The 26,233-nt window shown below is 40.2% G+C and overlaps 1 protein-coding gene across 3 annotated transcripts in view; it reads left to right on the top strand.

Moving 5' to 3' along the window:
• NTRK2 (neurotrophic receptor tyrosine kinase 2) overlaps positions 1-26,233 on the top strand; it is a 290,683-nt gene that overhangs the window by 144,016 nt on the left and 120,434 nt on the right. The gene's annotated exons all lie outside the window — the stretch shown is intronic.

Here is a 26,233-nt window from a genome sequence, read left to right as displayed (position 1 = left end):
ATCTAAGGAGGAGAATGAAAAAGTGAAACAGACAGGAAACAAAAGTGAAACTGACCATTTACATTGTTCAAGATGAGTGAAGAAAGTAAACAAGCAGGATAAGTCGTAAAAAGATTTAAACTTTTTTCAGTTATTTAAAGTTTAATAATCCAAGATGGTGGTAAAAAGACAAGCAATGATTCCTTTTAAATATATATGAATTATATCTTAATAGTTATTTCTTTTAAAAAGTAGGTTTTTACAAAGAAAAATTATAAGAGAGGGGATTAGACACAAACATAAACTGCACACATTCAAAATTTTTACCAGTACATTTTATATGTATAATTGTTTTTGATAGTGCCATTTAATTTCTTCATTTTGAACATAGTGCAAGAGTAAACTGTCAAGTTCATAGATTTTTTTGGTTTAATTCCCTATTTTTGAATATAGGGAAGGAATGAAATATCATCATTGCCCATGTACAGTAACTGATGCTTTATTCCTACATTGTGTTAATAATCACAAGGATTAATAGGCTGTAGCTAAAATAATTACACACACAGAGCAAATCTTGCAGTTTTGAGTTTGGCAGTGTTTCGTGTCATAGGACTCCCGAATGGGGCCCAAAAAGTCAAAAAATTCTAAGCTTAGATGTTCAGATTATCCTGATGAAAGCCCTTTTGAGGCAAAAAATTGTTAATTGTTAAAGTAACTAAAATATACATAAATTGCTAATGCAAATGTATTGGAACTGGGGCACTAAAGCTGAGAAAACATTTTGGAGTCATGATAGTAAAAAAAAAATTAGTTTTGCTTAAGGTTTACCATTCAAACTTTTAGCATCCACATTGTCAGATAAACTCTTTAATGACCAAGGCGATGGCATATTGATGATGTGCATAAACAAATAGAGAGCAGAGTGTTTAAAAAAAATGCAATCAATCCCAAAATATAAAGTTGCATTTAAAAATCCTATAAGGATTGCAAGAAATGGATAAAGACTTTGCTTCTAAATTTCACAAAATACTTCAACAAACAAACAAAACATAGAAAGGCATATTTGAAACAGGAGAGGAAATGATTTTGCGTTAGAGCTAATGACTGATCCCAAGTTGATGCTGCCTTTGGTATGAATAACTTGCTGTGCTAGCTGCAAAGTAGCTGCATAAAATTAACTTGCTTGTTAGGCTGGTACCTCCCCTGTAATCCACTACTTTACTTTATTTTGGTGATTCAGACCTTGTTCTCATGGCCCCAATGATTTCAATGTGCCTGCATGCTTCATGATGGTAAACTTTGCATACAATTCCAGTTATAAGCAACAACCTTAATCAATACAGTCTTAGTTAAAACCTCAGATAGAGTGCATTGCAGTAATGCAACGTCAAGATGGATAAGTGTGGCAAGATCTATCTCTGGAAGGATAGGTCACATCACCTATTTCCATTCTTTCTTGCCAAATGAGGATGATACAAATCACTCATGGGAATTACTGTTGTCTGTGCATCCAGAAGCAACAGAGGATTTAATATGATGCCTGAGTTGTGACCCTGAGTAACCAAAAAGCAGGCATACCCTTCTCTTAAGGGAGCTGATAAAATTTCCAGTATTTGTTCTGATGAAATGGAGATGTAGAGATGAGTATCATGATCTACACCTCAGGCCATATTTTCTCACTGACTGACCTAATAGCCCATATTAAATATAAAAGGTGAAACTCCTTGGGGATAGATGAGCAATTTCTCAGAAATACTCTGGAATGACTCAAGAAAGTAAGGAGCATAACTCCATTCAAGAGGAGCTCCATCTACCCCTGCAAGAGTTAGCAGATTTATTAACACAGCCTCATTCTCCAGAGCATCGAGGCCAATGTCAGATCTGTATGAATCAGCATGGAGACTTCATCCATTTCCGAGAGGAGGTCAAAACCCCTTGCTTACTTCAATCCTTCCTGCCCTTCTTCAGTAGCTAAGAGGGTGAGCCATGTCTGCAGTTCCCTATAGGATTATGCCTAGCCAATATGCAGAGGAATGAGAGGGAGATTCACTCAGGTTCTCTTGTACTAAATACCGAGCAATTGCTGAGACAATTCCATGGATGCACGCACACACATACATACTATGTTCTATTCAGACCTGTATATTTTTATAAACAGAAAATGTAAATTAGACTGAATTAATGGGTCTGAACTTCATACCAGTTTATGTTGCCTAAAATATGAGTGATAAAATAGAAACGTGAATGGAAAACTCTTAATTCTATTCTCTGATGGTCTGCGCACGTTGGCTTGCAACTGGGCATATCAACAGAGGACTGGTCCCTAGTGAAATCAATGGAAGACTTCCATTTGCTACTGTGGGCTGTTGGACACGATTGCTCAATGTATTGAATGGTTTTCCAGTCAGGTGCACTATATATGAAGAGAAATCCTGTTCTATGGGCCTAATTCCCCTCTTGATTATACCTTTTGTTAAACCAGAAGTAACTTCACTGCAATCTATGGCGTTACATCTGTGATATAATTTAGAGGTACAATACCGGGATTATGCACTCCTTCGGGGCAGGGACCATCTTTTTGCTCTGTGTTTTTTACATGGCCTAGCACAATTAGATTCTGGTCTGTGACTAAGGCTCCCCAGGCTAGTGCCATACAAATAATGAATAATACATCAGTGCAACCGACAGGACAATCAGACCTGTGTTGACTAAATTAATAAATTTGTCAGTCCTCGCTCTTTTTCTAACAGCCAGGCCTATACCTGAAAAAAACATGAATGGATGATCAATGATCTCTACCTTTTATTTTGGAGGGAGGAAGAGGAGGATTTTCATCATTTTTTCTTCTCTAATTTTTAATATATTGGTCATAAGAAAAGTGAAGAAACCCACCAAGAAATGCAGACATCACTGATTCAAGGTCCCTTTGTGTAACAGAGTACTAATCAAAATCAGGTAAGTTCAGATAGCTCTGCAGTAAGTTCCTAGATCATTTCCTGCATAGAATAACATGGCAGTCATTTAATATAAATTTCTTGAAGTGGAATATTCTCAGGCCAGTCATCTTGTGTGTACTAATGCAGTCATTGCTTTTCATATATTAGCATGGGTTCCCTGTTGAAAGTTCCCATTCTCAATCATTTTGGTAGGATGGCACAAAAATCATGCTTTTTTCTCTGGAAAGAAATGTTCATGTGTAATTGTATTTTTTCCCTTTGAAGAGGATCCCAGCTTTCCATCCCTTATCTCCTCTTCACATGTTTGTATGAATAAATCTGTACTCTTGCCATAAAAATGTAATGCTTTGAAATCATGGCTGAATTGTTGCTTTATATCAGGACTATGTATCCTTTTAACTTGCAGATGTTGAAATCTGCTCTCTTAGGAGACCCCATTTCCCACATATAGTGATTTGGGGTGACGTGTGGTTTAGGGATCTATAACTTTTTATCTCTGGCTTACTGGTCTGAATTCCACCCAGGATGGAAGTGACTGAAACTCGTAGTTATCTGATGGCTCTTTGCTAGCCTGTGTGATATTGTTTGGATCATGAATGATCTCAAGTGGACAGGTGTTCATGCCAGAAAAGGGCATCTCATTGGGAGTCTGGCTAGAATGGTCAGGGACTGTATAGACATAGAGATTGAATTATCCTGTCATTCCTCTAACTACTAATGGTTTGAATGCCTCAAGGAGAGGTAGTGTAGCAAGCTAGACTGCATAAGGGAATCTCAGAAAAATGTTAAAACTTTTCCTTTCTGGGACACACGGGTCTTATCTGAGGTATGATTTCAAGAAAAATTAGGCTTCTGTAAGGCGTATTTGCTCAATGGAGGTTTCAAATATAATTTTGCCCCATGATATCCACAGTAAGGAACACCATATGCATGTGGAAGTTCCTTTTGCAAAGAGACTGGTCAGATCCCTGTCTGACTTATTTAGTGACCTCAGTGCCATGGCTCAGGCTCCTGGCTGTGTCAAGCAACATTTCATAAAATAAACCAACAGAATTTATTTGTCTATGATTTTGTCATCAGAGTTATTGACACAAAGGGATTGTGTCTGCCTGTGTGGTCCTGGCTGCAGTCTGATCCTTGTCTGGCTCACTAAGAGCATGTCTATGCTGCAGTGAAACACCCATGGCTGGCCTGCATCAGCTGACTTGGGCTCACAGGCTTGGGCTGTGGGGCTATAAAATTGCAGTGTAGACATCTGGGCTTGGGCTAGAGCCTGGAGTCCCCGTAATGGGAAAGGATCCTAGAGCCCATGCTCCATCCCGAGCCTAAACATCTACACTGCAATTTTATAGCCCCACAGCCCAAGCCCCACAAGCCTGAATCAGCTGATGTGGGCCAGCTGTGGGTGTTTTATTGCAGTGTAGATGTAGCCTTAATTTCCTCTGCCTCGGGGCTCTGGTGAGGGATGTCTCTGTGCAGTATCAGTGAGTGTCCCCTCCTGAATAAAATATATCCACTTTCACTTACTGATCTGAAATTTTCTCACATCACCTTTGACACAGAACAACTGTACATGCAGCCGCACAGCCCGAGTCTTCACTTCCTTGCACTTTGTCATCATTTACACTTGTGCTAAGTGGTTGTAAAATTGAACACAAAGGGGATGCAAACAAAAATCAAGCAAATTAACTTTAAATTGAAGCTTGTGTTTCATTCAGACTGGAAATAAAGTGTAAATGCTGAGAGTAATTAGCCTTTGGAACAATTTGTCAAGATACTTGGTGGATTTGTCCTTACTGACAATTTTTAAATCAAGATTGGATGTTTTCCCTAAAAGATCTGCTCCAGGAATTATTTTGGGAAAGTTCTGTGGCCTGTGTTATGCACGAGATCAGACTAAATGATCACAAAGGTACTCTCTGGCCTTAGAATCTGTTAATCTGTTTTTGTGGTGTTCACTCAATACTAGTCAAAACCTTTACAACATTATAAAAGGATTTTAATTTAATTTTGTTTGATTTTTTTTGCTGCGTAAAAAATCATTTAGAGAATTTTTTCAGTTCATTTGTAAAATAGTGATTTATGCACATTTTAAAATGTGTTTGTTTAAACAAATTAAAGGACCTAGTAAACCAGTTCCATTCTGGGCTGTTAGGTGATGAGTTTATATGGTATATATTATAGTGTATATATCTGTTCAGAAGACACTGTTGAACTCAAAGACCATAACTATGGTCTGATTTGTAAATCTATGTTTACTATTATATTGATTATTACTATTCAAGTTATTGTGGTGAACACAAATATGGTTTTTATGAAAAACTATTACTGAGTATGGACAGTAATTCATTTTCTAACAATAATTGCTGTTTCAAAAAGAGCCAAAATGGCATAACTTGCAACATAAACTATCAAAAAATTGTATCAATCCCATTCTTGAAATGAAGTTTTGCTTTATTTATAGGAATAAAGTGGCATCTGAAATGTCTCTGTTTTGTTATCCTCTTTAAAATGTTGATAGATGTGTTAACCTCTCTATCTTCATTCTCCTATACAACTTTTTCAGCCCAGGAGTGCATTTTTGCAACCAAATTGCGAACTTCTGGAAAAATTCTTCAGGCAAGATCCTCAGCTGGTGTAAACTGACATAGCTCCATTGACTTTAGTTGGGTTGCAACAATATACAGAAGTTGAGAATATGGCCTCTGGTATATGAAGAGTTGATACAGTTTTGTGGGCAGGGCTCCCGTGGTCTAAATCTGACCCCTTCTTCCTATAGAAAACTTGCAGGAAGGGAAAACCATCCATGAATTAGCACTTGTGGAGTTCTTGATGCATTCTTGTGAGCAATGCAGGATTAGTGACAGCATAGAATGGCGCAGTGGGAGCAACCTGCAAAACCTAGAGTACGCGAGGAGTCATGGGGAATGCAATGTACCACCCTTTAGAACCTGGCACATCTCCAGGGATAATTGGTTCCTCTCTGTTAGTTGCTGAATTCCATTCCCCCGGGAAGGAGCCTAAAGAAGCCTTGATGCCGTTGCTACTTCCCGCCAGACCTCCTCCTCCTAAGTCTGTGTGTTCAGGCTCAGAGCCTTATTTAAAGCTTTTCGAAGGAGCAAATGCCCAGGCATGCTCCCAGCACAGGTTTCAGAGAGGGTGCAGCATGTTGCATTGTCTCTGTTTAACCCCCATCACTCTGGTATCATGGATTTCTTTTTCAGCCTGCTTTACTCATTCTGCTCCTGTGTGCCTTAGAGTGGAAAGGTGAGTAGAACCTATTGACCTTAGGGCACAACTTGAATTCACAGACAAGTGAAAACCACACCCCCTAGTAAAGGCCCTGTTCTACAGTCCTCACATGTGCGTAACTCCCACTGGAGCCCATGGTAATTGTGTGAATGAAAGAGCAGTGAAGGATCAGGCTTTTGCTAATCTTTACAGTTCTAGCCAGTGCCATTTTAAGAACCTGGATAGATAGCTGGATAGATGACACAGATTATACATCACTGGTGCTATGCGCCAAATCATGTAGTCTTTAATCCCCATTCTGGCAAAACTCCCAATGAAGTGGATAGAAGTGTTGCCTGGGCATGAAGAAAGTAGGAATTTTTCAGGGTTTAATCCTATATTAATTTCTCAGCAAGAAAGAAGGATGGATTTTCAGTTAAACATTATGTAGACGTGAAACTGACACTCTTTATAACTGTGATACAAATATCTGTAATTACCTTTTTGGCACTGTATCTTCGGAATAATATAGATCCATTATTTTAACTCATTTCTAATGTGATTCATGTATAATCATATATTTGAGATGTTCCCTTTCCATGGCAGAACTCACCAGCACAGCAATATAAAACTTTGTTTACCAAAAGTATATAATCATGCTTAATAAAAAGAGAGTGGGTCTGATTCTGCTATCATTTATGCTGATTTAGACCTTTGTGATTCTTGATTTACATTCGAGTTAGGAGAATCGGGCACTTCACATACATTCTTTCCATGTCACTGTTTTCTTTCATGCAGCTTCACACTCAATTTTTTGTTTCATTTTTCCTTTCTTCCTCTCTCCTAAATCTATTTTATTTGCAATTTGCATTAATAAGGAATTTAGAATGAAAAATGGTGTACATGAAATATTACAATGTGTTTGGTGCAAAGGATAAAAAATGCTCAGAATATTCAGGTACCATAGTAAAATAATTTGTGAAAATTGGCCCTTTTCCAAGATTGAATCAAACAATTAAAATCCTAGAATTTTGAATTTTTTTTTTTTAAATTCATGATACGTTCATTGGCCTCAGGCACACACTAGTGACAATCTGGCCATGTCCATGCACTAAAATGTGGTGGGCATGTGGAAGTATGGTATTTGTGTACATACACACAGAATTACATGCCTAGTTTATGTGGAAATACATGGGCACATCTTCTAAAATCTAGCTCTCTGAGACTCATAGTGAATTTGTAGGTAGCCGTTAGTTTCAAATCTTGAACTGAGGCAAGTGAAAAGAAGGTTTGTGATCTTGTATAGTCTGGAATGATTGTCAGGCTCTGCAGCTTGTTATTGCAGGTCAGTACAGAGATGCACTAGTTGGGGAAGTTTGCGCTGTGTTTTTGCTTCTGTCAGTGCTAATGCTCTCATGATGATCAAATTCACATATCACTACAAAAATACTGTGTGCTCTATTAGATTACCAACCATTATGGCTGAGACTAAGATCATGTTAGCATCTTCACAGTTCCCTGCTTGTCAATGTGTATGTCTACACATGGAGGTGGGGATGTGATTGCCGGCTGTAGAGACACAGTTGCACCTAGCTCTCATCAGCTACCACGCAAAAAAACGGTAGTTTAGCTGTGGTAGCGCAGGCAGCAGCTTGGGCTAGCCACCCAAGTATGTACCCAGGAGGGTTTGTACTTGGCTGCTAGTCTCCTCCTGCCACTGCCCATGCTGCCATGGCTATGTACTGTTTGTTAATGCTCTAGCTTACTGAGGCTAGTAGGAGTATGTCTTCTCAAGCTGGGAATCACCCTGACAGATCCAATCGTGCATTTCCATTTCCATGTGAATTTGGTCTATTTGATTAATTTGTTTCTAAGAAACGGCAATGATCAGACCTTTGTAGAAGAGGCAGTGATGGAATACTTTAACAGATAAAATTCCATTAATGTATATTACAATTATTTAATGTTTATATTGCATCAGCACAAGAGGGCCCCATTCAGGATCATGACCTATTGTGCTAGGTGCTGTGCAAGATGACAGGAAGAGATGGTCCTGCCCCAAAGAGCTTACACTCTAGAAGCAATTTGAAAGAGACAGAGGAGAGGAAGGATGCTGGACAAAGTTGGGGAGAAGTTGGTATTGGCAGTTGATCAGGGAGGGAGCTGTACAGCTCTTTAGAAAGAAAGAGACATTTTCAGAGCCAAGAGAACCAAGTGGGAGAAGATGGCATAGCCATGGGACTCTTGCCAAGGCATCGAGCAGCAATGAGAGTAATTGTAAAAGTATTCACAAAACATTTGAGAAATGAAAAATTGGTTCCATTTTGAGCCCTGCAAAATGGAAACAATGAAATTCTAAAATGTTTCAGGACATTCTTTCTGTTTTGTGATCATCTCTAGTTAAAAATCAGAGTCCATTGGAATCTTGACGGTGGTACAGCTGCCATCATACCGGTATAATCTGGGGCACTGACTGTAGCACAAGTGAGATTTTTGGAAGTGGGGAGAGATTTGGCTGGAATGGGTCTGAGAGGAGCTGAAAGATGGGGGAGAAGTTGGCTCCAAACAGCAACAGCAAGGGTGAGTAGATACCATTATGGCTTGATTCTTTGAACTTATCATGCAGTGTTTTGGCTCACAGCACTGGGCCAGCCCATGGAACTAGGCTGAATTTAAGTGAAAATGAAGGGACAAAGCAAATTAAAAACTTTTATTAAAGCTAATGTTTAAAATCAAGTTTACACAAGTTAAGAAGGAAAGTACTGTACATCTGGGGTCAGGCTTGAGTTATGAGAGATTACAAGTATCGGTTACAAGGTTCACAAGACACATAAATAGTACACAACCAGCATAGACGTAGATTGGGGTCCGGAAGTTTTTAAAGCGTCAGTGAATAAGTGATCTCGGGTATGCCACCCATAGAATGTGTTTAGAGTCCAAACTATTGGTGTAGCGAATAGGTACATGGGTGGGGTGTGTCCCTTGGTTCATCAGGGAGGGAAGTGGGTTATTTCCCTGACTGGCATTCTTGTTTACTCATCCTAGTACTGACGGTGTCCCGTGATGTGCTCCAGGTAGATGTCTCTGGACCACCTGATGGTGTCAGACACCATGAGCTGTCTCATGAGCCAGGCGGAGCGCCAACCGACTCTGCACGCTCTCAGCACCAGCTTGTTGTGGGGGTCCCACACGCCCAGGGCTGGTGTCGTAGCCCTGGGCCTCAGGGTGTCAGCCAGTGGGGTGTATTTCAACTACTTATGCCTGCAAATCAGCTGGAATAATTTTCAGATCTGCATTTGCAGAGCATTTTCAGGGTGTGATGACTCCATTGTAAGTGAGCACTGTGCTTGTGGAAACCAGAAATATGACTCTCTGAGCCAATCCCATTTTTTTTTATCCTGGGGCATATAGGGTGGAATACTTGTCCAAACATTGCAGACAAAAAAAGCATTAGAATTCTTTTTTTAAACAGAGACCAAAAATATTTACTGGGGCATGATCTAAATGCCACACTGAAGCAAGTGTTATTTATTTGTCTGTTCAGTTTCTTGCAAAATTGCAGAAGCACCAGCTGCCAGTGTGAGTTTTGAGTATTGGAGGGTAATGATGATACAGGTTACCCGTGGGATGATGGAGAGGTGATTCCCATGGCTACCTTGTGGAACTCTGCGGCCATTCAGGATTGCTGTACACAAGAAAATGTTTTCAGAATTAAGGCTGTTGCAGGCTGACAGAAATTTCTATGCAGGGAACTCATCACTGATGTAGAAAATAAATCTATAGCCTCTGAGTACTCTAGGGAGAACACTTGTACAGGAAGCCACTGAAATGGCTACTGCAACAGAAACAGAAAAAGAACCAGTTTCACTACTGCTAAGTAATTTAACATAAACTGGGATAAAATATTATCATTTATTGCTGCTTTAACTCTTTTAGTGGGATGGTATTTAATAAATCATGTGCTCATTGTAAACAATGCAAATATGAATTGGTTTATTAGTATGGCTCACTTGTGACATTTGATATGAGACCTTCAGCACAGTAAGGTTCATCAGAAATCCTAAATAAAATAACACACACAACTATGAACTAATGAGGTCTCCAGTGCTGTGTAATACATTTTATTTACATTAGAAGGATCAGGCTCCAGTCATTTGTGACTTTGCTTATGCTGTCCTTCCCAGCCTCTGGAAACAGAGGTCCTGATTCTCTCCTCTCTTCACCAGAGCATACGATAAATGGTTCTGTTGGACTTGTGGAACTACATCTGTGAATAATTAGTGGAAGTGATAGGAAAATCAGGTTTGAGTATGCTAATTTGACCACAGTCCAGTGGTCTCTCAGTATAAAATATAAAATACCTAAAGATAGCTACTGTTTTAAAGAAAAATCTAAGGGTAGATCTGACACTTGTGATTTTAGTTGCTGGTTTCAGAAAATGGTTTGGAAAGCCAGGTTGTAAGTGGCCGGGGAGCTAGCAAACAGGAGCAGCTAATGGGAGTTTTGCAAGGGAGTTTAGAGACAGCGCGTGAGAGCCAGATACATCTAATAACATTATCTAAACTTAGGCCAAAACTCCACAGGCCCCAAAGAAAAAATGAACAAACCACACATAAAGAACAAACAACAAAAAACTCTACAAGAGTAACATATTGGCGGCAGAATTCCAGCAACAGAGTTTCCAGTTCATTGCATTGAGTGCAGCATGGATGATTATCTGCCTTGTGGTCAGGTGTCATAAGTGTGTGTTTAATGCAAAAAGAAAGGAGTACTTGGGCACCTTAGAGACTAACAAATTTATTAGAGCATAAGCTTTCGTGAGCTACAGCTCACTTCATGCATCCGATGAAGTGAGCTGTAGCTCACGAAAGCTTATGCTCTAATAAATTTGTTAGTCTCTAAGGTGCCACAAGTACTCCTTTTCTTTTTGCGAATACAGACTAACACGGCTGCTACTCTGAAACCTGTGTTTAATGCAAGCAACTCATGACCCTCAGAAACTGAGTACAGGCTCTTGAAACCAGAGTGAACTGGATGACGTAAAGGAGACAGAGAGGTATATAGACAAGACTTTCTGGGACATGGTAGAGCAGTCCCAACCCCAGAATGACAGCCTCTGTGCTGTTGAGGAGGATGGAAGTGTCAGGAAGTAGAACATCAAGCTGGAGCTGAGGGACCCATAGTTGAGACCCTCCTTCCAGGTTATGTCACACTATCATACTGTCACACTGAGGATACCCCTCCGGGGGAGGGAACCCCAGTTATTGTGAAGAGATAGGTAATAGTAATGGGGGATTTGATTATTAAAATATAGGTAGTTGGGTTTGTGATGACTGGGTGTCACCGCATGGTGACAGCGACATAGAGAAAGGTAGGAGAGATGTCTGGAGGCTAAATTTAGGATGCTAGGAAAGAGATTAAAGTCCAGAATTCTCTGAAATGCTTCCAGGTCCATGCACAGGGTCAGTTAGTAGGCAGAAATGCAGGGTCTCAATGCATAGATGAGATGACGGTGTAAAGAGGAGGGATTTAGGTTTATTAGGAACTGGGGAACCTTTGGGGAAAGGAGGAGCCTGTTCAGGAAGGATGAGCTTCACCTAAACCAAAACAGAACCAGATTTCTGGCATGTAAATTAAAAAGGTTGTAGAAGGGTTTTAGACTAAGAGTTGCGGGAACAGATGTGGAGGAGCACATGGTTCAGACAGACACATCCCTTAGGGAAGAATTTTTTTAAAGAGGATACTCTATATCCTAGTAAACAGGAGAGGCTAGAAGTTGATAGAGCACAGGTAGGAACTGAAGAGAGAAAGTCTAAGAAGAAAAATAGTCCAATTCAATTACATTACATGAAGGCAGACAACTAAACATTAAGAAATTTTATAAGTGCTTGTATACAAATGCAAGAAGTCTAAGTACTAAGATAGGTGAACTTGAGAGCCTGGTATTAAATGAGATTATTGATAAAATAGGCATCACAGACTTAATGGAATAATGATAATCAATGGCACACCATAATATGAGGTACAAAATATATAGAAATAACAGAGTAGGTTGCACTGTTGTGGGAGTGGCACTACATGTGAAAGAAGCATAGTGTCAAATATTGTGAAGATTTTAAATGAATCAAACAGTACCTTAGAATCTCCATTGATAGAAATTCCATGCTAGAATAATAAGGTAAATCTACACTACAAAATTAAGTTGACCTAAGATACACTGATGTACAGACACTGCAGGAATTGAATCGCTTTTGTATGTCCACACTACACTCCTTGTGTTGGTGGTGCACATCCTCACCAGGTGACTTGCACCCATTTAACTGTCAGTGGGGGGCATTGTAGGATGGCTTCTGAAAGGCAGCAACAGTCGATGTAAGCAACATAGGGTCTACACTGACACTGCGTTGACCTAACTACGTCGACTTAAGTGCTACGTCTCTCGCAGAGGTGGAGTTAAGTCGACATAGTGGGTGACTTACGTGGGTGGGAGCTACATATTAGTGTAGATGGTTACAGAGTTAGGTCAACGTAAGCTGCCTTACATTACCCTAACTTTATAGTGTAGACCAGAGCTAAGAGTATAGCAGTAGGAATATACTACCAACCATCTGATCGTAAAATATTTGTAAAATGTAAAATGCTTGTAAAATGCTCAGGGAGATTAGAGAGGCTACAAAAACAGAAAATGTAGTAATAATGGGGGATTTCAACTATCTCCCTATTGACTGGTAATGTGTCACCTCAGGACGGGATGCAGAGATAACATGAGAGCAAGTTGGACAAACACCTCTCAGGGATGGTCTAGATAATACTTAGTCCTGCCTTGAGTGCAGGGAACTGGACTAGATGACCTCTCGAGGTCCCTTCCAGTTCTATGATTATATGATTTCTAGACAACATTAATGACCATTTCTTGGAGCAGCCATTCCTGGAACCCACAAGGGGAGAGGCACTTCTTGAGTTAGTCCAAAGTGGCACCCAGGATCTGGTCCAAGAGGTGAAAAAAGCCAAATCATTCAATAATAGTGACCATAACATAATTAAATTTATCATCCTTGTAGGGGAGAAAATAAGAAACCCACGTCAGTAGCATATAAATTCAAAAAGGGGAACTACACAAAAATGAGGAGGCTAATTAACCAGAAATTAAAATGAACAGTCACAAGTGTTAAATGCCTGCAAGTTGCATAGAAACTTTGAAAAAACACAATAATTGAAGCTCAAACTATATGTACACCCTAAGCATAAATAAACAAAAAAACCAGAAAGGACCAAAAAAATTGCCACCATGGCTAAACAACAGCGTAAAAGAGGCTGTTAGAGACAAAGTACATCCTTCAAAAGTTAAAAATCAAATCCTAGTGAGGAAATTAGGAAGAAGTATAAACTCTGGCAAGTCAAGTGTAAAAGTAGGGGGAAAGGATGCAAATAGTCTAGTAAACCTAGAAAAAGAGAGCAAAGGTAGAAAAAATTAACAATAAATATAGTCAAAAGACTAAATAAAAGACATTTATAATGTTTTCCTACTAATTTTTCTTATATTTAACTAGGAACTACTTTTCATAATGGAAGGATGTTGTTATAAATATGTTGCACATACCTTCTCAGAGCTGGTTTTTAAAATAATGTATTGTAAGATGAATGAGCTGTACTCTACTAGCAATAATCCATTAAAAGCTGTGCATTAATAGACTACTAGGGCACTTCTCAGGTAGTTAAACCTATAGTGCCTATGAGGAATGCACAAGTATCCTACAGTTTACTCCCAGTCATGTCTTATTGCTATATATTCTCAACTGTAGGCCTAATTCAAATCCCAGAGGACAAATGTCCACATCCATTTAGGGACCACCATGGTTGGCAGACTTGGTCCCCTCCGGCTTCTTTTATCATTTGGCATGAAATAATATTTGGGGTCATTTTACTTATGTGGGAATGCCCTGTGAATGGTAAATTAGAATCTAAGAAATGATTCAGTCAAGGATAAATTGAGGCAGAAAGAAATAACTTTATTAGTGATATGTTCAATTTCTAAAAACAAGTACACCACAACTAACAATAAGCATTTCTTCAAAATTTAGTTACCGATAGTTTGTTAAACAGAATTTGGAAGATGATCTGTGATCGTGCCAGCTAATCACGTCAAATAAAATGCTGCAGTTCCATCAGGTGACTATTAAGACATGGTGGCAAGGCAGTTTGGAAAAATTGGGCTGCTGCTGCTCTCTGTGTTGTATCTATCATGTGGATACAGAGGAGCTCATTCAGCAGGCAGCCCTAAATTCTCTCTCACACACACACATGCAGAAGAGGGAAAGGGAAGGTTCACATTCAGATTAGTTGGGAAGAGTGCATTGGTAAGAAATCATTGCATTAATATTACTAAAATGAAATGAAGAATAATAAGCATTTGATTTTAGCTGAAATTACTTTTTGTTTGGCTCCAGTAAGCACATTCCATCTGATCTTTTATTCTCATAGCAGATATTTTTGCAGTGTCGTATTTTAAAATGATTGTTATATTACCAAGTTCCCTGGGTACTGAAATCTGCAGGTGGCTATAATAAATGGTCTGGATGATCTGTATTAAAAATGATAAATCATTTTCTTTCTTTCTTTAGCATTGTCTGCTCCCCCAGATACTTACATCTTTCTGACTCATATATGTGTATTGATTATTACACCATCTCCCTATTACACTTTAGGATCAGATCTGTGTTTCATTTGACTGCCAATAATGATGAGCCACAAAATCTTCATATTCCAGTACAGGTCACACCATCTGAACTGCTGCTAGTATAAATGTGGTCCACTAGTCACAAACCAGTAGGCAGCTTTATAGCTACCATTTAATCTGAACTTGAAAGAATGTTATAATTTTTGAGAGGCTTTGTGGTCTAGGAGACAAAGCAGGGGGTGAGAGTTCCTCCAGAGTTCTAGCAATGGCTTTGACAAAGATTCCCTCTGTATCTTCCAGCAAGTTACTTAACCCTTTTTTGTCTGCTACCCCATCTCAAAAATGTGAATAACAACACTTCCATATAAAGCATGATATTGAATAGATTTGCAAAGTCTCATGGGCCAGATTGTGCCCCTGAGATTGGTATGCAAATACTTCCTGCTCTGGAAAGAAAGGGAGATCAACAATCTCTTTACTCCAGTCCCTCTCTTCCTGGGACCCTGCAGAGATTCTCCTCTGTGTGGGGAGTCTCAGGGGATGAGGGCAGGCTACAGGGAGGGTTTTTTCCAGCAGACCTGTACAAATTTCAAGAAAGAGGTAATACAGATCCAGGCTTTATTACCTTTCCCTCAGTGCTTCTGCACTAGGGAAAACCTCCCTTCAAGTAGGATACCAGGGCTAGCCATGCTGCTTGTTAACCAGCATGCCCCCGACCCAGTGCAGACAGAAGGCATATATGTGGATAATAGGACCCAGGTGATTCACTAGGTTCTAAAGGCAAAACCCAATTTATTCAGCCTGGAAGAGGGAACAAAGAGTGCCCCTTGCCTTTTAGAATGAGGTGAACTCTGTGTGCAGATCCTGGCAGAGTTTGCCCCAGTTCTAATCACCTCCCTTTGCAGGTATTTCCACTTCATGGATGCGAGAGAGAGAGAGAGAGAGAGAGAGGATGTGTGTGTGAGAGAGAGAGAGAACTGGGATCCTTTGTCATCAAGACATAGGAATAAAACTGAAACAAACACAAATATACAGCTGTGACTCTTTTGGATTCAGAGCAGCACCAAAAGAGCTGGTAAAAGATTTGAATAGCTACAGTCTGTGTATATCAATTTCTATGGAAATGGCTAAAATTGCTTGTTCCTCGTTCTCTAGAGGAGTCAAAGCATTTGAAACAAAAAAGACTTTTGACATGAAGAACATGTGTTTTAGAGAAATTGCATTGAAATCAGTATGACTGAACTTTTGACACTTAACAATGTTGAAAATTGAATACTGTGAAGCTGACTAACATAGCTTTTATTTAATTACCCTCAATAGTACCTGTTACTTAAATTATTATATATGAGAAAGATTAAAATTTGTCACTGTAATGCATTTTCTCTGCATCAAAGCAAAACAGAGAAACACAATTTAATCCTCTTATGTCACTGTAATAAATACATTGATTTTTATCTGAGCCAAAAGATGAAATGAAATGAGAACTTGATCAGCTAAATGAAAGCTGAAAATAGAGTTATGTGATTCTGGAAGGGTTCATGAACTGAGGCCTGCAGGTTGGTTCATAGACTCATCGATTTTAAGGTCAGAAGGGACCATTGTGATCATCTAGTCTGACCTGTTGCACATTGCAGGCCACAAACCCACACCTATCCACTTCTGAAATTGACCCCTAACCTCTGGCTGAGTTACTGAAGTCCTCAAATCATTGTTTAAAGACTTTAAGTTACAGAGAATCCACCAGTTACACTAGTTTAAACCTGCAAGTGATCTGTGCCCCATGCTGCAGAGGAAGGAGAAAACCCCCCAAGGTCTCTGCCAATCTGACCTGGGGGAAAATATATTCCTGACCCCAAATATGGTGGTCAATTGGACTCTGAGCATGTGAGCAAGACCTAGCAGCCAGACACCTGGGAAAGAATTTTCTGTAGTTACTCAGAGCCCTCATAGAATCATAGAATATTAGGGTTGGAAGAGACCTCAGGAGGTCATCTAGTCCAAACCACTGCTCAAAGCAGAACCAACACCAACTAAATCATCCTAGCCAAGGCTTTGTCAGGCCGGACCTTAAAAACCTCTAAGGATAGAGATTCAACCACCTCCCTAGGTAACCCATTCCATTGCTTCACCACCCTCCTAGTGAAATAGTGTTTCCTAAAATCCAACCTAGACCTCCCCCACTGCAACTTGAGACCCGTGTTTCTTCTTCTGTTGTCTGCCACCACTGAGAACAGCCTAGCTCCACCTTCTTTGGAAACCCCCTTCAGGTAGTTGAAGGCTGCTATAAAATTCCCTCTCACTCTTCTCTTCTGCAGACTAAATAACCTCAGTTCCCTCAGCCTCTCCTTGTAAGTCATGTGCCCCAGCCTCCTAATAATTTTCATTATCTCTGCTGGACTCTCTCCAATTTGTCCACCTCTCTTCTGTAGTTGGGGAACCAAAACTGGACGCAATACTCCAGGTGTGGCCTCACCAGTGCCGAATAGAGGGGAATAATCACTTCCCTCGATCTGCTAGCAATGCTCCTATTAATACAGCCCAATATGCCATTGGCCTTCTTGGCGACGAGGGCACACTGCTGACTCATATCCAGCTTCTTGTCCACTGTAATCCCCAGGTCCTTTTCTGAAGAATTACTGCTTAACCAGTCGGTCTCCAGCCTGTAGCGGTACATGGGATTCTTCTTTCCTAAGTGCAGGACTCTGCACTTGTCCTTGTTGAACCTCATCAGATTTATTTTGGCCCAATCCTTCAATTTGTCTAGGTCACTCTGGACCCTATCCCTACCCTCCAGCATATCTACCTATCCCTGCAGCTTAGTGTCATCTGCGAAATTGTTGAGTGTACAATTAATCCTATCATCCAGATCGTTAAAGATGTTGAACAAAATTGGCCACAGGACCGACCCCTGGGGCACTCCGCTTAATACCAGCTGCCAACTAGACATTGAGTTGTTGATCACTACCTGTTGAGCCCTCCCCATCTAGTGTCCCATCTCCAGCCGTTGGGAATTTTTGCTGCTAGCAGTTGCAGATCAGTTACGTGACATTATAGGCAGTCTCATCATACCATCCCCTCCAAAAACTTATCAAGCTCAGTCCTGAAGCCAGTTAGGTTTTTTGCCCCCACGGCTCCTCTTGGAAGGCTGTTCCAGAACCTCTCTCCTCTGATGGTTAGAAACTTTTATCTAATTTTGAGCCTAAACTTGCTGATGGCCAGTTTAGATCTATTTGTTCTTGTGTCCACATTGGCGCTTAATTTAAATAACTCCTTCCATCCTTGGTATTTATCCCTCTGATTTATTTATAGAGAGCAATTATAGATCTCCTCAGCCTTCTTTTGATTAGGCTAAACAAACCAAGTTCCTTGAGTCTCCTCTCATAAGGTAGGATTTCCATTCCATGGATCATACTAGTAGCCCTTCTCTGCACCTGTTTTAATTTGAATTCAGTTTTCTTAAACATGGGAGACCAGGATTACACACAGTATTCCAGGGTTCTTGATCTCAAACATCCCACCCCAGCCTTCTCAACAATCCTGGGAGCAGCCCATTTCTTCCTGTACAATAGATGTCTTTACAGTAGACAGGTTCCAAGGAGGGTGAATAGGGGGAGAATAGATAGGCTGATGGAAGTGTGAAAGGAGGTTCACCAGCTCCCCATCTGTGCAAAAACCTCAGGTGCATATTCATCAAACTTTTTGCACAGCTCCAGAAAGCTTTTCTCTGTGCATCCTATCAGAAGAACTGTGATGCAGGGCAAGCTTAATGCTACGGAGCACAAACCAGGTCAATAATTAATATGACATCTGCGAACTTGTTAATTAACATTAAATTAATTGTTATGTTAATACATAAACCTGCCAACTATAACTCTTGTGAGCCACAAACTCCAGTATCTAGAACCTAATTATGGCTCAGAGCCATGCATGTTGGGTTCCAGTGTAGAGGACATCCACTGTTTCAGAAGTGATGGATGGAGGCATTGTGCCTGTGTAGGATTGGATCATGCATAAGGTCTCCAGAGGTGCTCTGATTACTACCACTTCTTTCACCTTTTGAAAAGGGATAACATATATTGCCTCCAAATGCTGGCTTGCCAGTGAAATTTGGGGGTGTGGCAACAAATACACCAATGACACCATTCAGATGTGCTCTTCTCTGGTGGTGCTGCTGGTGCTGCTGACAGCAACAGCTCTGGCAACCTGCCTCTGGTACTCAGAGAACAAAAGCAGTCCCATGATGTTTATTTCCTGTGTGGAAATATGGTGGCTTTGTCAACATTAGATTGAATTGGGGATCTCTAGAGTTGAAAGCATGAGTCTCTATAGCTTGAGCTAAAGAAATAGGCTCTCCAGCTGGGAGTGGTAACAGACTCACATACTCTGTGGATCAGGAATTTAGGGGGATAGGAAACACATGCTGAATTATACAAGCCTAGGCTAGGGGGCAAGGAAGGAGGCCTGCCACTGCCCCATAAATGCTGGGGTAGCAATATGGTATGGAGTAGCACTTTGAGCAGTGCCACGAGTACAGAAGAAGGTTAAGCATCTATACAGAAAAAGCTTCACTGAAATCACATATTGAACAGATTTCTAATGGTGTCTGAATTCACTGAAAGTAGCTGCATTCCTCTGAGGTGGTGCTAAACTGGTTTGATTTGGGGTGACCTGTTCAACTTTTCTTGTATCTTAAACACTAGTTTTCTTTCTGGTCTATTTATGCCTTTTAATTAAATTCCCTGTATTCAAAGTGCAGCATATAAGACAGCAATCATATAAAATAATGTTGATGTAATTCTATTACTTTGTATTCTGTTGTGCTCTCTTCTCTTATTCACTGTAATAGAATTACTTAAACATTATTTGAGATCATTGTTGCTTCAGAGTTTGCCTGCACTTGTTGAACTTAAATATGTGGAGGGAACATTCAGAATAGGGAATGTAGTACCTGGGTGGATAACCTTGCTGAACACTGACTACAGGATAATGGAACAGAGGGAGTAGAAGGTGAGTTAGGGATTCAAAAAGTCAGCTGAAAATGGGGTGTATGCTCTGGCGAGAAGCTTGCATACTGGTTTAGTAAATCTGCTGGCCATGGGGTATATGCTTTGGCGAGCTTGCGTGCTAGTTTAATAACAGGAAATATTGAGGCTTTGCTCTCTGTGAAGCATGAATCTTGCCTGTTAATCAGGAAGAAAAAAGCACTTCATAGAATCTACAGCAAATATGGGTCTCATGGGGAAAAGAAACTTGAGTAAGTGCTTTTTGACAGCCGTGTATTTAAATACTTAAAAATACACAAAAAAGGGAAGAATCAATACAGGAACAAAATCAGCGCAAGAGAAAGCTAAATGTTACAGTGGTGACATGCATTCATGTCCTGCTCTTGCCTGGTAATGCAGTACCGTTAATACATCTCTACACAGGTTGATTTGACTGCAAGCCATTGCATATGTTTCCTATGGAAACAAGGGCTTGAAGTAACATGAGCCAATACCAGTGCAAGATCTGGTGAGAAGTCACCCCAGATCTTATGAAGGAACCATGGAGTTGATGCATCAGCATAAGAGTCATACAGAAGGATCACTTGCAAGCATGACCGCCTCTCTTTCATTTATATTAATTGTTCTCTTCACATGAGAATGCTTCATAATACTTGTATGGGCGAAATTCATCCCTGTTGTAACAACATGACTTCAACCGTGAAGCCACACTTTACAGGCTCTAATAATCATCAGGCATCACAGCACAGGGAACTTTTAAGGAGAGATTTAAAGGAGGCTAATGTATGGTTTTTCAGATTATTGCAAGAGCTCTTTCCAGGTATTGGGGGTTGGGTTGCATGGGAGAAAGTACAAAGGTGCCTATTGGAAAATGTGACAAAATTGGCTATAAAGGCTGGCATCCTTGGCAGGGCAGGTGTTGAGAGCTGTGTGAACAAAATAACAGGTAGGGAAGGGCTAAGCCATGAAGGGAGAAAGAGGATCCTCCAAACAAATGCTGAAAGAGCAAGTAGAGAGATAGGAGAGGTAACAGGAGAAGACAGAGTCATGAAGGCCTAATGAACAAGTGATCTGATATTCAAATGTGTTAAGCCAATGTTATCTAGCAGCCTACATTCTGATTTAGGATATTTTATTTAAGCTTCCCCTGGCTGGAAGTGTTATGGGTCTCCAAAATAGCCCTCAGCCTTCCAGGGAGGACTGTTAATAACCTGTGATATTTTTTTTTGTTTTGAAATATCACAAAGACAAAATATCAACATTAGTGACAATTGGTTTATATTGTAACAGGCTTCCCCTCCCCAACAGCTGGGGTGCAGGTGAGGTGATTTGAGAGAAGCTGGGGACTGGCCATTGAAACAAAGCATTCTCTTTTTATTTATCTTTTACCTTAGAGTTTCATACAGTTACCCATCACTGTAGGATCTCAGCATCTTTCATATAAAATTGCTCGCAAAAGCAAAGTCCCTAGCAGACATCATAGAGTCTCTAGCTCTTCTCCTTTCTCAGTGTAAAACCCCTGCATGGGGTAGGGTGGTTTGGTGGTGGTGGTGGTAGTGCTGGGGTTGGTTTTGTTTGTTTGCTTGGTTTGTTTGTTTTTTTGGAGCCACTGGTCTCCAGCTCTAGGGGAGGCGGGCACTATCGGCAGAGAGCTCTGTCTGCATTCAAGTGTGTTGGATTCTTTCTGATAATGTGTTCTGGCCTCATTCCTTTAGATGCCCCTGATGCGACAATATTTTCAAGGCTATCTGCAAGGAAAAGGATTAGTTTGCAACCCCCCTGCAGATCACGCCCTGCACATTGAGCACCCCTACCTTACATTTATAGTTTCCCCAAAAAAAAGGGAGCTCAGATCCATCACAGAATGTTTTTCCTCACACTTGATCTCACCTGCTGACATGAACACTAAAGTATGTGACAAAGGGATCCAGTACCTGAACACAGTAAGAAAGAAATCCTTGGAAAATTCAGGCAGTTCTAGCTGCAGAGCCTTATAGTGGTCATAAAGGAAGCCCTTTGAGCCAAATTCTCTATTGGTGTCAACAGGCAACAATGAAATGGCAATCATTTACACCAGTAGAGTATTTGGCCCATTGAGATTACTTTTGGGGTTTATATATATATAAAAAACATAAAAGTTCTCATTGCAGACTTGTTTCTATAGGCCATTCTATATCAGTCCAGCATGAAGCCAGGAGACAAACTGAACTACAAAGAGTGAATATTAAAGAGGTCAAGACAAAATGATCTTTTAAAGTAAGGAACCAGTCAAAGGGATGTAACTCCAAATGGTCAACACTGGGTTCTGTTATACTCTTTCATGTGGGACAGAGTGAAGGACTGGGCTTTGAACACGTTATCCCTGCTAACTTGTGAAACACCGCAGACAACAAGGGTACATCTACACTGTGACATGACCGCAGCTGGCCTGGGTCAGCTGACTTGGGCTCATAGGGCTCAGGCTGCAAAGCTGCAGACATTCGGGGTCAGGCTGGGGCCTGGGCTCTGAGACCCTCCCCATTTGTGGGGTCCCACAGCTTGGGCTCCTGCCCAAGCCCAAATGTCTACAGAGCAATTTTACAGTGCTGCAGCCTGCGCCCCACAAGCCCAAGTCAGCTGACCTGGGCCAACGATGGGTGTTTAATTGCTGTGTAGACTTACCGTAAGTGCACATAACATACGTCATTTGTCTTCTAGCCACAATCAATGGATAGAAGTAGATGAACATAAGGGATTGTTTGTGACCATCTGATCCAAAGCCTGAAAATGTCTTTCAGCAAGGCCATGCCAGGTGTAAACCAAAACCATATGTTCTTGCCTTTGAGATTTATCTGCTGCAGTGTTTTTCTAATTCAGCTTCTGTGAGCTTCTCCCCTCCTGTGTGCTAGCATCAGTGTTCTTGTCTGAGCATGCTCAGCTGAGTCAATCTTAGGCCATTATTTAATTTGGATGACTTTTCATCTTCTAACATGTGGGAAGGTAATATGCATTAGGTCAATGTCAGTCAATAGCCGGACATATCTCCAAAGCCAATAGGCTAAGTACCACAGGAAGTCAGAAATGGAGCAAGAAAAGAGCTGGAGGCCAATACCAAGAAATCATGGTGTGACTACAGTCCAGTGGAATTCCTATAAAAAATCCATTACCGCTCTTTTGCTTCACAACAATGCAGCAGCAGAAAAAAATCTCTTTATTCTTATAGTGTGATCATGAAAGTGTTTATCCTGATCAGAAATATCTAAAATACTTAAAATATAATATAATAAGATCATTTTTTTCCAAATCTAAGGAAAATGCAGGTACAACCCCGTAGAAAAAATATCAGGATAAAATTATAAGTCTGGACCTAATTGTTCCTGTAAGGCACTAGCCACTGTAAGGGACAGCACAGAAATGCACTATCCCAAGAAGAAGTTGGAGAGCGATTGTGCATCAGGAAGCTCCATGGGGTACCAGAGGATTGCACCGAATGGTACAACCTTCTACCCATGTTGCCAATGCAGAATGTGTGGGTGTGACCATGGGTAGGGTGCTTCCTACCCATTTTTGATAATGTGATTGTCTCTGGTCCTTCTGTGGGGTACGGAGCAGGGAAGCTCCTTGTACCCTCCCATCCTCGTGTGTCTCATGAAGAGCAGTCACAATCTGGATCATTTTCTCCTCCCCAACCCCTTACAGAATGTCAGCTTAGAAAAGAATTATTTTCCCTAAATCTTCCCACATGCTTACATCTTGGAAATGATGTGCACATAGCAAATGGGTAACATGGTCGCATCCATGCTACATCTTTTCTCTTGTGCAAAGACAGTAAACAATGAATAAAGAGAGAGAGGCTCAGTCCTGTAGGATATATTTTCTCATCATTTGTCTCCAAGGCAGACGGCTGTTTCTTATCTGGCTCCGGCTTCCATCTTCTTAAGACAAGAAATATATTCTTAAAAAACCAACTGAGGATGTTAGGCAGAACATTCCAGGATGGAGAAAATCCCTGTTTCTTTGGAGTTTTCTTAAAAGCTGCAACTGTCCCTTGAAGTGGTGGCTATTGACAGCCAATGAATTTCATTTCCATTGGAGACATTTTGTTTAAAATTTTCTTTCTGTATGAAGCCAATGTTGGATTTGAGAAAGCAAAATCAATAATAGGTGTCAGCAAATGGTTGCCCTGCTCATTCTGCCTTTGACAAGTAATTTTAGGTGACGCCGTTTAATCAGGATGAGACAGTACTTAGACACTATTTAAGAAATTACCCTTTGATTTGTGCTCTGGATAAATGATTTGTGAAAGAGCAGTTCCGTTTCTTGCCAGCTTGGAGTGGCCACATTCAAATTGCATTCTGGAAATGCAACAGTGAAAACTGGTACAGTGAAGTGTCAGCTGCAGTGCTCGCCCTTGACTGTAATGTAATTAAGTCAGTGCATTACGGAAATGGAATGTAACTTCATGTAAAACAGGTAGTCTGTCAAATAAGCAAGCCACAAAACAGTGTGTGTACCAGTTTATTCACATTTATTAGTGGGCCCTGATGAAGTGGATGTTTGAATTTGTATAAGTTTATTCGTCTCCTGATATGCAAAAAAACTTGCCATCTCTTGGATGGTGGATATTTTAATTATATAACAGATGTAAAAAACTGAAATGGGTATTTTAAAATTAAGGAAAGGCCATTGTTTTATCTTTTTTTCTAGTTAGTAAATATAGTGCGCTTATTAGGAGATGTAACTTACAGTCAGTTCCCTGTACTGAATGTTTAAAAAGGTTTCCTTGATTAAGTGGACTAATAACAAATTAAGTGGACCATAACAAATCATTGTGGTCTAGCATTTACCCTCATATTTTAAGTGTTGCTCAAATAAATCAGAAATGTTTTGAAATCTAATTGGCATAACACAGAAGACCAGTTTAATTAGTTGGCTTAGTTTAGTAACCTCATTTACGAAGAAAGCAGCCACATTTTAACCACAATGCCTTGCAACGTATAGTGATTTAAAAAATAATTCAAACTAGTTTACCGTATAAAACTGGATGCCAGAGTCCTGATCAGTGCAAAACTGATGTGATTAGCAGATTGCTTTCCTTTTAACTATTCTGCTTACATTCCTATAGATGTGTAATGTACACCCCTTCCTTCCAATCCTGAATACGTGCGGAGAATGAACAAATGACAAAGGGATTTGTTTCTCATGCTAATCAGAGGCTGCAGAGAACTTAGAAGTGCCTCTATTAAGTTATATGTCTAAGAAAGCTTACAAGCTGTTGTAATAAAATAGATGTGGCCCTTCACACTAAAGATACATTAATATAAAAAGGACTGCATTTTTGACCAGCAAAATTTTTATTTCTCTGCCAGCTTAGTTGTAATATCAACTTGAAACATGGAAAGTTCAGAGACATGAGACTAAGGAGTGTTTTTTTCTAGAAAACTTTAGCAAGGCTTTTCTTGTTCTTCTCTACATTTTCCATGGTGTTCTATAGTAGCACAGATGCACACACAAACCCAAACACACATCAAATAATGTTGTGACATTATATGTGTAGCTAATATACCGTCTCAAGAAATGTTCTCTCCCAACTGGTTTCAGAGTAGAGCCGTGTTAGTCTGTATTCGCAAAAAAGAAAAGGAATACTTGTGGCACCAAAGGTGCCACAAGTACTCCTTTTCTTTTTTTCTCTCCCAACTGTTTGCGTTTGTGTTCTGGACTTCATTATGTAAAATCTTCACCAAAAAACAGATGTAATCCTTGTAGCTTTGCTAGTAGCATTCATCTTCTAAGGATCTGTGGAATCAGGAATGACAAAAACAGCATCAGTATTAATACTTCATTTGATAAATTGCAGAGATCTAGATGCATTGCTTAAAGTTGTCAATCGTGACTTCCCAGCAAAGTGAAAGGCATTTGAAAAATTACCGCTGATATTTCAGGCTAGGGAAAAACTACTTTTTCAAACAATAAAAAGGTTTCATTTATGGACTGCTAAACCAGACTCAGGATTTTAATTGGGGGAGGAGAGGGGAGAGAAACAGGGATGTTCCTGCAGCTGAATCCTCGAAATAGCCATGTCACATTATTTAATGGCGGAATTCCTAATGGGATCTCCAAATCCATCCCCTATTTATGAGCCATCTCATGGAATGATAAAGATGTCTTTATGGTGATACTGTGAGCCAGTCAAGAGAGGAGAATTGCATAAAACAAACCATTTGAAAATGTGAGTTTGTCGCTGGCTCTTCAGTGGGAAGAGTAGGGAAAGTGCTGCCAAGGTTTAGTCGTGACTTGGATCTTTCTGAGCTCGTGTTGTCTGTATAGAATTAAAGGGAAGAGAGCAATTAAGCTGTAAACCATGAGAGCTCCTGGGTTACTTTGGTTACTTATTCTGACCTTGCATA

The sequence above is a fragment of the Dermochelys coriacea genome, chromosome 5 (genome assembly GCF_009764565.3).
Source record: "Dermochelys coriacea isolate rDerCor1 chromosome 5, rDerCor1.pri.v4, whole genome shotgun sequence".
Taxonomy (NCBI): domain Eukaryota; kingdom Metazoa; phylum Chordata; order Testudines; family Dermochelyidae; genus Dermochelys; species Dermochelys coriacea.
This window is presented reverse-complemented; position numbering and strand designations above follow the sequence as displayed.